At 53.9% G+C, this 13,140-nt stretch overlaps 1 protein-coding gene across 1 annotated transcript in view; it reads left to right on the top strand.

The window, feature by feature from the left end:
* The first annotated feature begins 4,777 nt into the window (after nt 1–4,777).
* The window catches only part of SPATA1 (spermatogenesis associated 1), a 41,894-nt gene continuing 33,531 nt past the window's right edge, over nt 4,778–13,140 (top strand). Inside the window, exon 1 of the mRNA XM_076068086.1 lies at nt 4,778–5,337. The gene's annotated coding sequence lies outside the window, so the exon portion shown is untranslated. The remainder of the gene's footprint in view (nt 5,338–13,140) is intronic.

The following is a 13,140-nucleotide window of genomic DNA, read 5'->3' as shown; positions in this document are numbered from 1 at the left end:
GTCACGGGACACCCAGGTGTTGTGATGGAGAGGTCACGGGACACCCAGGTGTTGTGGTGGAGAGGTCACGGGACACCCAGGTGTTGTGATGGAGAGGTCACGGGACACCCAGGTGTTGTGGTGGAGAGGTCACGGGACACCCAGGTGTTGTGGTGGAGAGGTCACGGGACACCCAGGTGTTGTGGTGGAGAGGTCACGGGACACCCAGGTGTTGCGGTGGAGAGGTCACGGGACACCCAGGTGTTGTGATGGAGGGGTCACGGGACACGCAGGTGTTGTGGTGGAGAGGTCACGGGACACCCAGGTGTTGTGGTGGTGAGGTCACGGGACACGCAGGTGTTGTGGTGGAGAGGTCACGGGACACCCAGGTGTTGTGGTGGTGAGGTCACGGGACACCCAGGTGTTGTGGTGGAGAGGTCACGGGACTCCCAGGTGTTGTGATGTAGAGGTCACGGGACACGCAGGTGTTGTGGTGGAGAGGTCACGGGACACGCAGGTGTTGTGGTGGAGAGGTCACGGGACACTCAGGTATAATTATATACAGTATTACATCGGCAAGTCACGTGTGTATTTCTACATGTCCTAACATGCACATCTATACAACAACAGCCGCCATTCGCCACTTAAGTCGCGGTGACGTCACAACCGAGCCTGTGCCAGGCCAGGTGCACTTTGAGGCCACGTGAAGTGTCGAAGGCTCGCTGGCAGGAGGTCACGGGGCAGACCCAAGTGCCACGGGTCGACTGACTGAGATGACTGAGATGACTAGCCGATGCACCACCTGTGCCCCTTACTGTGACAACTTGCTGTGCGTCGCTCCTCCGCCCTCCGTTGTTGCTGGAGGGCGACTGCCTCCAACTGCCCAGTAGCGTCCATCACGAGCCTCCTCCACAGAGGCCGATCTTGACACCGCTGGTACCAGTCGTCGGCAAGTCCACTCAGCTCCACGTCCTCCTGTACCACATCACTCCATCTCTTCTCTAGCCCGTGCCACGAGTGCACACACCAAGACAAAGATCCCCCGCATAGGCATAACAGACTCTTCCGGCAAGTGCTGTTAGCGAACAGCACCACGCCCGACCGCCACACGCACGCCCCACTCACCACACACTCACCCCCACTCATCACACCCCCACTCATCACACCCCCCACTCACCACACACCCCCACTCATCACACGCACCCCCACTCACCACACATCTTCACTCACCACACGCACCCACTCACCACACACCCCCACTCATCACACGCACCCCCACTCACCACACACTCACCCCCACTCACCACACACCTCCACTCACCACACACTCACCCCCCACTCACCACACGCACCCCCACTCACCACTCACCTCCACTCATCACACACTCACCCCCACTCACCACACTCACCCCTGCTCACCACTCACCTCCACTCATCACACACTCACCCCCACTCCCCACTCTCACCCCCACTCACCACACACTCACCCCCACTCACCACTCTCACCCCCACTCACCACTGTCACCCTCACTCACCACTCTCACCCCCACTCACCACACACTCACCCCCACTCACCACACTCACCCCCACTCACCACTCTCACCCCCACTCACCACTCTCACCCCCACTCACAACACTCACCCCCACTAACCACACTCACCCCCACTCACACTCTCACCCCCACTCACCACACACCCCCACTCACCACTCTCACCCCCACTCACCACTCTCATCCTCACTCACCACTCTCACCCCCACTCACAACACTCACCCCCACTCATCAGACCCCCCACTCACCACTCTCACCACACTCACCACTCTCACCCCCACTCACCACACTCACCCACACTCACCACTCTCACCTCCACTCACCACTCTCACCCCCACTCACCACTCTCACCCCCACTCACCACTCTCACCTCGACTCACCACACACTCACCCCCACTCACCACTCTCACCCCCACTAACCACACTCACCCCTCACTCACCACACGCACCCCTCACTCACCACTCTCACCCCCACTCACCACACACTCACCTCCACTCACCACTCTCACCCCCACTCACCACGCACTCACCCCCACTCACCACTCTCACCCCCACTCACCACTCTCACCCTCACTCACCACTCTCACCCCCACTCACCACTCTCACCCCCACTCACAACAATCACCCCCACTCATCAGACTCCCCACTCACCACTCTCACCACACTCACCACTCTCACCCCCACTCACCACACTCACCCCCACTCACCACTCTCACCTCCACTCACCACTCTCACCCCCACTCACCACTCTCACCCCCACTCACCACTCTCAACCCCACTCACCACACACTCACCCCCACTCACCACTCTCACCCCCACTAACCACACTCACCCCTCACTCACCACTCTCACCCCCACTCACCACTCTCACCCCTACTCACAACACTCACCCCCACTCATCACACCCCCCACTCACCACTGTCACCCCCACTCACCACTCTCACTCCCACTTACCACGCTGACCCCCACTCATCACACCCCCCACTCACCACACACTCAGCCCCACTCATCACACGCACCCCCACTCACCACACACTCACCCCCACTCACCACACACCTCCACTCACCACACACTCACCCCCACTCACCACTCTCACCCACACTCATCACACTCACCCCCATTCACCACTCTCACCCCTCACTCACCACACTCACCCCCCACTCACCACTCTCACCCCCCACTCCCCACTTTCACCCCCACTCACCACTCTCACCACCACTCTCACCCCCACTCACCACTCTCAACACCACTCTCACCCCCACTCACCACTCTCACCCCCACTCACCACTCTCACCTCCACTCACCACACTCACCCCCACTCACCACTCACACCCCCACTCACCACACACTCACCACTCTCACCCCCACTCACCACACTCACCCCTCACTCACCACACGCACCCCTCACTCACCACTCTCACCCCCACTCACCACACACTCACCTCCACTCACCACTCTCACCCCCACTCACCACACACTCACCCCCACTCACCACTCTCACCCCCACTCACCACTCTCACCCCCACTCACCACTCTCACCCTCACTCACCACTCTCACCCCCACTCATCACTCTCACCCCCACTCACAACACTCACCACTCTCACCCCCACTCATCACTCTCACCCCCAGTCACAACACTCACCCCCACTCATCAGACTCACCCCCACTCACCACACTCACCCCTCACTCACCACTCTCACCCCTCACTCACCACTCTCACCCCCACTCACCACACACTCACCTCCACTCACCACTCTCACCCCCACTCACCACACACTCACCCCCACTCACCACTCTCACCCCCACTCACCACTCTCACCCTCACTCACCACTCTCACCCCCACTCATCACTCTCACCCCTCACTCACCCCACACTCACCACTCTCACCCCCACTCACCACTCTCACCCCCACTCATCACTCTCACCCCCACTCACCACTCTCACCCCTCACTCACCACTCTCACCCCCACTCACCACTCTCACCCCTCACTCACCACTCTCACCCCCACTCACCACTCTCACCCCTCACTCACCACACACTCACCACTCTCACCCCCACTCACCACTCTCACCCCCACTCAGCACTCTCACCCCCACTCACCACTCTCACCCCTCACTCACCACTCTCACCCCCACTCACCACTCTCACCCCTCACTCACCACTCTCACCCCCACTCACCACTCTCACCCCTCACTCACCACACACTCACCACTCTCACCCCCACTTACCACTCTCACCCCCACTCAGCACTCTCACCCCCACTCACCACTCTCACCCCTCACTCACCACTCTCACCCCCACTCACCACTCTCACCCCTCACTCACCACTCTCACCCCCACTCACCAATCTCACCCTCACTCACCACCCTCACCCCCACTCATCACTCTCACCCCCACTCACAACACTCACCACTCTCACCCCCACTCATCACTCTCACCCCCAGTCACAACACTCACCCCCACTCATCAGACTCACCCCCACTCACCACACTCACCCCTCACTCACCACTCTCACCCCTCACTCACCACTCTCACCCCCACTCACCACACACTCACCTCCACTCACCACTCTCACCCCCACTCACCACACACTCACTCCCACTCACCACTCTCACCCCCACTCACCACTCTCACCCTCACTCACCACTCTCACCCCCACTCATCACTCTCACCCCTCACTCACCCCACACTCACCACTCTCACCCCCACTCACCACTCTCACCCCCACTCATCACTCTCACCCCCACTCACCACTCTCACCCCTCACTCACCACTCTCACCCCCACTCACCACTCTCACCCCTCACTCACCACTCTCACCCCCACTCACCACTCTCACCCCTCACTCACCACACACTCACCACTCTCACCCCCACTCACCACTCTCACCCCCACTCAGCACTCTCACCCCCACTCACCACTCTCACCCCTCACTCACTACTCTCACCCCCACTCACCACTCTCACCCCTCACTCACCACTCTCACCCCCACTCACCACTCTCACCCCTCACTCACCACACACTCACCACTCTCACCCCCACTCACCACTCTCACCCCCACTCAGCACTCTCACCCCCACTCACCACTCTCACCCCTCACTCACCACTCTCACCCCCACTCACCACTCTCACCCCTCACTCACCACTCTCACCCCCACTCACCACTCTCACCCCCACTCACCACTCTCACCCCTCACTCACCACTCTCACCCCCACTCACCACTCTCACCCCTCACTCACCACACACTCACCACTCTCACCCCTCACTCACCACACTCACCCCCACTCACCACTCTCACCCCAGGCACCCCACGCCCCCTTCCTTCCTACGCCGGCCCCAGAGTCAACACTGCGATCCGACGCGCTCGCGGTTCCTCTAGAAACAAATTCGTCAACAAATACATCGTCGCCTCCTACTCCACCACCACTCAGCCTCTCTCTCACTCTCTACTCACCAGGGGGTCTAATACAGCCGTCTTACTGCTACTACACCTGTTTCGCGTTAAGAAGGTCTCTGCATCACCTGGCGGTGCTTTCAGATGCGCTGCCTCCTCGGCCGTCTGGAACGCTCTCTTCCTTCCGATATTAGGACGGCACTGGGATCTCTACTGTACTTTTAAATAGTCATCATCGAGGTTGATAAACCCATTTCTTTCGAAGCTGCTGTTGTGTTTTGGGGGGGGGGGGTTCGTGTCCCTCCGCGACACGTCCGATTAGCACGTTTGGTTAGCTACGTACGGTGCGAAAGAAGTTAAAACGTGCACAGACACGCGTCTCGGAGCAAGAGGATCAACCGCTTGGACGAGGTCTGTCGCTCTTCGCTGTGGGTCTCTGCTTTTTTGTTGTGTGTGTGTGTCTCTGCGTCTCTCTCCGCGTGTCTGTGTTCTACCCCATGTCTGCTTCGCCTGTATCCCTACGAATTTGTCTCTCTGTGGCTGTCCCTGTCTCCCGGTGTCTGTCAGCGCTGTCTCGGTGTCTCACCTCGTCTGGCTGTGCGTGGGCTTTTATCTGTCTACCACTTTGTCGATCTCTGGCAATCTCTCCAATCACAGGGAGACTGCGAATACAGCTGTCTCACTACTACACCTGTCTCACTACTACACCTGTCTCACTACTACACCTGTCTCACTACTACACCTGTCTTACTACTGAACCTGTCTCACTACTGCACCTGTCTCACTACTACACCTGTCTCACTACTACACCTGTCTCACTACCACACCTGTCTCACTACAGCTGTCTCACTACCACACCTGTCTCTCTACTACACCTGTCTCACTACCACACCTGTCTCACTACTGAACCTGTCTCACTACCACACCTGTCTCACTACTGAACCTGTCTCACTACCACACCTGTCTCACTACCACACCTGTCTCACTACTACACCTGTCTCACTACTACAGCTGTCTCACTACCACACCTGTCTCACTACTACACCTGTCTCACTACCACACCTGTCTCACTACCACAGCTGTCTCACTACTACACCTGTCTCACTACCACACCTGTCTCACTACAGCTGTCTCACTACTACACCTGTCTCACTACCACAGCTGTCTCACTACTACAGCTGTCTCACTACCACACCTGTCTCACTACTACACCTGTCTCACTACTACACCTGTCTCACTACCACACCTGTCTCACTACACCTGTCTCACTACTACACCTGTCTCACTACCACAGCTGTCTCACTACCACACCTGTCTCACTACTACACCTGTCTCACTACCACACCTGTCTCACTACCACACCTGTCTCACTACCACAGGTGTCTCACTACTACATCTGTCTCACTACCACACCTGTCTCACTACTACACCTGTCTCACTACCGCACCTGTCTCACTACTACACCTGTCTCACTACTACACCTGTCTCACTACCACAGCTGTCTCACTACCACACCTGTCTCACTACTACACCTGTCTCACTACCACACCTGTCTCACTACACCTGTCTCACTACCACACCTGTCTCACTACCACAGCTGTCTCACTACTACAGCTGTCTCACTACCACACCTGTCTCACTACTACACCTGTCTCACTACTACAGCTTTCTCACTACCACACCTGTCTCACTACCACACCTGTCTCACTACTACACCTGTCTCACTACCACAGCTGTCTCACTACTACAGCTGTCTCACTACCACACCTGTCTCACTACCACACCTGTCTCACTACTACAGCTGTCTCACTACCACACCTGTCTCACTACTACACCTGTCTCACTACTACACCTGTCTCACTACTACAGCTGTCTCACTACCGCACCTGTCTCACTACCACACCTGTCTCACTACTACACCTGTCTTACTACTGAACCTGTCTCACTACTACACCTGTCTCACTACCACACCTGTCTCACTACTACAGCTGTCTCACTACTACACCTGTTTCACTACCACAGCTGTCTCACTACTACAGCTGTCTCACTACCACACCTGTCTCACTACAGCTGTCTCACTACTACACCTGTCTCACTACCGCACTTGTCTCACTACCACAGCTGTCTCACTACTACACCTGTCTCACTACCACACCTGTCTCACTACTACAGCTGTCTCACTACCACACCTGTCTCACTACCACACCTGTCTCACTACTACAGCTGTCTCACTACCACAGCTGTCTCACTACTACACCTGTCTCACTACTACACCTGTCTCACTACTACAGCTGTCTCACTACCACAGCTGTCTCACTACCACACCTGTCTCACTACTACAGCTGTCTCACTACCACACCTGTCTCACTACCACAGCTGTCTCACTACTACAGCTGTCTCACTACCACACTTGTCTTACTACTGAACCTGTCTCACTACTGCACCTGTCTCACTACTACACCTGTCTCACTACCACAGCTGTATCACTACTACATCTGTCTCACTACACCTGTCTCACTACTACACCTGTCTCACTACACCTGTCTCACTACCGCACCTGTCTCACTACTACACCTGTCTCACTACTACACCTGTCTCACTACCACAGCTGTCTCACTACTACACCTGTCTCACTACTACACCTGTCTCACTACCACACCTGTCTCACTACTACACCTGTCTCACTACTACACCTGTCTCACTACCACACCTGTCTCACTACTACACCTGTCTCACTACTACACCTGTCTCACTACCACACCTGTCTCACTACTACACCTGTCTCACTACCACACCTGTCTCACTACCACACCTGTCTCACTACTACACCTGTCTCACTACCACACCTGTCTCACTACTACACCTGTCTCACTACTACAGCTGTCTCACTACCACAGCTGTCTCACTACCACACCTGTCTCACTACTACACCTGTCTCACTACTACACCTGTCTCACTACTACACCTGTCTCACTACTACACCTGTCTCACTACTACACCTGTCTCACTACTACACCTGTCTCACTACTACACCTGTCTCACTACTACACCTGTCTCACTATTACACCTGTCTCACTACCACAGCTGTCTCACTACCACACCTGTCTCACTACCACACCTGTCTCACTACCACAGCTGTCTCACTACTACACCTGTCTCACTATTACACCTGTCTCACTACCACAGCTGTCTCACTACCACACCTGTCTCACTACCACACCTGTCTCACTACTACACCTGTCTCACTACTACACCTGTCTCACTACTACACCTGTCTCACTACCACACCTGTCTCACTACCACACCTGTCTCACTACTACACCTGTCTTACTACTACACCTGTCTCACTATTACACCTGTCTCACTACCACAGCTGTCTCACTACCACACCTGTCTCACTACCACACCTGTCTCACTACTACAGCTGTCTCACTACTACACCTGTCTCACTACCACACCTGTCTCACTACCACACCTGTCTCACTACTACACCTGTCTTACTACTACACCTGTCTCACTATTACACCTGTCTCACTACCACACCTGTCTCACTACCACACCTGTCTCACTACCACACCTGTCTCACTACTACAGCTGTCTCACTACTACAGCTGTCTCACTACTACACCTGTCTCACTACCACACCTGTCTCACTACCACACCTGTCTCACTACTACAGCTGTCTCACTACCACACCTGTCTCACTACTACAGCTGTCTCACTACTACAGCTGTCTCACTACCACACCTGTCTCACTATATACAGCTGTCTCACTACCACACCTGTCTCACTACTACAGCTGTCTCACTACTACACCTGTCTCACTACCACACCTGTCTCACTACCACACCTGTCTCACTACTACACCTGTCTTACTACTACACCTGTCTCACTACCACACCTGTCTCACTACTACACCTGTCTCACTACCACACCTGTCTCACTACCACACCTGTCTCACTACTACACCTGTCTCACTACTACACCTGTCTCACTACTACAGCTGTCTCACTACTACAGCTGTCTCACTACCACAGCTGTCTCACTACTACACCTGTCTCACTACTACAGCTGTCTCACTACTACAGCTGTCTCACTACTACACCTGTCTCACTACCACACCTGTCTCACTACCACACCTGTCTCACTACTGAACCTGTCTCACTACCACACCTGTCTCACTACCACACCTGTCTCACTACTACAGCTGTCTCACTACTACAGCTGTCTCACTACTACACCTGTCTCACTACTACACCTGTCTCACTACTACAGCTGTCTCACTACCACACCTGTCTCACTACTATACCTGTCTCACTACTACAGCTGTCTCACTACTACAGCTGTCTCACTACTACACCTGTCTCACTACTACACCTGTCTCACTACTACACCTGTCTCACTACCACACCTGTCTCACTACCACACCTGTCTCACTACCACACCTGTCTCACTACTACACCTGTCTCACTACTACACCTGTCTCACTACTACACCTGTCTCACTACCACACCTGTCTCACTACTACACCTGTCTCACTACTACACCTGTCTCACTACTACACCTGTCTCACTACCACACCTGTCTCACTACCCCACCTGTCTCACTACTACAGCTGTCTCACTACCACACCTGTCTCACTACTACACCTGTCTCACTACCACAGCTGTTTCACTACTACACCTGTCTCACTACCACAGCTGTCTCACTACTACACCTGTCTCACTACCACACCTGTCTCACTACTACACCTGTCTCACTACCACACCTGTCTCACTACCACACCTGTCTCACTACCACACCTGTCTCACTACTACACCTGTCTCACTACTACAGCTGTCTCACTACCACACCTGTCTCACTACTACACCTGTCTCACTACCACAGCTGTCTCACTACCACACCTGTCTCACTACCACAGCTGTCTCACTACTACACCTGTCTCACTACCACACCTGTCTCACTACAGCTGTCTCACTACTACACCTGTCTCACTACCACAGCTGTCTCACTACTACAGCTGTCTCACTACCACACCTGTCTCACTACTACACCTGTCTCACTACCACACCTGTCTCACTACAGCTGTCTCACTACTACACCTGTCTCACTACTACACCTGTCTCACTACTACACCTGTCTCACTACCACAGCTGTCTCACTACTACAGCTGTCTCACTACCACACCTGTCTCACTACCACACCTGTCTCACTACTACACCTGTCTCACTACTACAGCTGTCTCACTACCACAGCTGTCTCACTACTACACCTGTCTCACTACTACAGCTGTCTCACTACCACACCTGTCTCACTACCACACCTGTCTCACTACTACACCTGTCTCACTACCACAGCTGTCTCACTACCACAGCTGTCTCACTACTACACCTGTCTCACTACCACACCTGTCTCACTACAGCTGTCTCACTACTACACCTGTCTCACTACCACAGCTGTCTCACTACTACAGCTGTCTCACTACCACACCTGTCTCACTACTACACCTGTCTCACTACCACACCTGTCTCACTACAGCTGTCTCACTACTACACCTGTCTCACTACTACACCTGTCTCACTACTACACCTGTCTCACTACCACAGCTGTCTCACTACTACAGCTGTCTCACTACCACACCTGTCTCACTACCACACCTGTCTCACTACTACACCTGTCTCACTACCACAGCTGTCTCACTACTACACCTGTCTCACTACTACACCTGTCTCACTACCACACCTGTCTCACTACCACACCTGTCTCACTACTACACCTGTCTCACTACTACAGCTGTCTCACTACTACAGCTGTCTCACTACCACACTTGTCTCACTACCACAGCTGTCTCACTACTACAGCTGTCTCACTACCACACCTGTCTCACTACTACACGTGTCTCACTACTACAGCTGTCTCACTACCACACCTGTCTCACTACCACACCTGTCTCACTACCACAGCTGTCTCACTACTACAGCTGTCTCACTACCACACCTGTCTCACTACTACACCTGTCTCACTACCACACCTGTCTCACTACTACACCTGTCTCACTACTACAGCTGTCTCACTACCACACCTGTCTCACTACCACACCTGTCTCACTACTACACCTGTCTCACTACCACAGCTGTCTCACTACCACAGCTGTCTCACTACTACACCTGTCTCACTACCACACCTGTCTCACTACAGCTGTCTCACTACTACACCTGTCTCACTACCACAGCTGTCTCACTACTACAGCTGTCTCACTACCACACCTGTCTCACTACCACAGCTGTCTCACTACCACAGCTGTCTCACTACTACACCTGTCTCACTACCACACCTGTCTCACTACAGCTGTCTCACTACTACACCTGTCTCACTACTACACCTGTCTCACTACTACACCTGTCTCACTACCACAGCTGTCTCACTACTACAGCTGTCTCACTACCACACCTGTCTCACTACCACACCTGTCTCACTACCACACCTGTCTCACTACCACAGCTGCCTCACTACTACACCTGTCTCACTACTACACCTGTCTCACTACTACACCTGTCTCACTACTACACCTGTCTCACTACTACACCTGTCTCACTACCACACCTGTCTCACTACTACAGCTGTCTCACTACCACACCTGTCTCACTACTACACCTGTCTCACTACCACAGCTGTCTCACTACTACACCTGTCTCACTACTACCTCTGTCTCACTACCACAGCTGTCTCACTACTACACCTGTCTCACTACTACACCTGTCTCACTACCACACCTGTCTCACTACTACACCTGTCTCACTACCACAGCTGTCTCACTACTACACCTGTCTCACTACTACAGCTGTCTCACTACCACACCTGTCTCACTACTACAGCTGTCTCACTACCACACCTGTCTCACTACTACAGCTGTCTCACTACCACACCTGTCTCACTACTACAGCTGTCTCACTACCGCACCTGTCTCACTACCACACCTGTCTCACTACCACAGCTGTCTCACTACTACAGCTGTCTCACTACCACACCTGTCTCACTACCACACCTGTCTCACTACTACACCTGTCTCACTACTACAGCTGTCTCACTACCACAGCTGTCTCACTACTACACCTGTCTCACTACTACAGCTGTCTCACTACCACACCTGTCTCACTACCACACCTGTCTCACTACTACACCTGTCTCACTACCACAGCTGTCTCACTACCACAGCTGTCTCACTACTACACCTGTCTCACTACCACACCTGTCTCACTACAGCTGTCTCACTACTACACCTGTCTCACTACCACAGCTGTCTCACTACTACAGCTGTCTCACTACCACACCTGTCTCACTACTACACCTGTCTCACTACCACACCTGTCTCACTACAGCTGTCTCACTACTACACCTGTCTCACTACTACACCTGTCTCACTACTACACCTGTCTCACTACCACAGCTGTCTCACTACTACAGCTGTCTCACTACCACACCTGTCTCACTACCACACCTGTCTCACTACTACACCTGTCTCACTACCACAGCTGTCTCACTACTACACCTGTCTCACTACTACACCTGTCTCACTACCACACCTGTCTCACTACCACACCTGTCTCACTACTACACCTGTCTCACTACTACAGCTGTCTCACTACCACAGCTGTCTCACTACCACACCTGTCTCACTACTACAGCTGTCTCACTACCACACCTGTCTCACTACCACAGCTGTCTCACTACTACACCTGTCTCACTACTACACCTGTCTCACTACCACAGCTGTCTCACTACTACACCTGTCTCACTACTACATCTGTCTCACTACCACAGCTGTCTCACTACTACACCTGTCTCACTACTACACCTGTCTCACTACCACACCTGTCTCACTACTACACCTGTCTCACTACCAAAGCTGTCTCACTACTACACCTGTCTCACTACTACAGCTGTCTCACTACCACACCTGTCTCACTACTACAGCTGTCTCACTACCACACCTGTCTCACTACTACAGCTGTCTCACTACCACACCTGTCTCACTACTACAGCTGTCTCACTACCGCACCTGTCTCACTACCACACCTGTCTCACTACTACAGCTGTCTCACTACCACACCTGTCTCACTACCACAGCTGTCTCACTACTACAGCTGTCTCACTACCACACCTGTCTCACTACCACAGCTGTCTCACTACTACACCTGTCTCACTACCACACCT

The sequence above is a fragment of the Petromyzon marinus genome, chromosome 1 (assembly GCF_048934315.1).
Source record: "Petromyzon marinus isolate PM22_M1 ecotype Great Lakes invasive population chromosome 1, UKy_Petmar_22M1.pri1.0, whole genome shotgun sequence".
NCBI classification, from domain to species: domain Eukaryota; kingdom Metazoa; phylum Chordata; class Hyperoartia; order Petromyzontiformes; family Petromyzontidae; genus Petromyzon; species Petromyzon marinus.
Note: the sequence above shows the minus strand (reverse complement) of the source record. Positions and strands in the feature narration are given on the sequence as shown.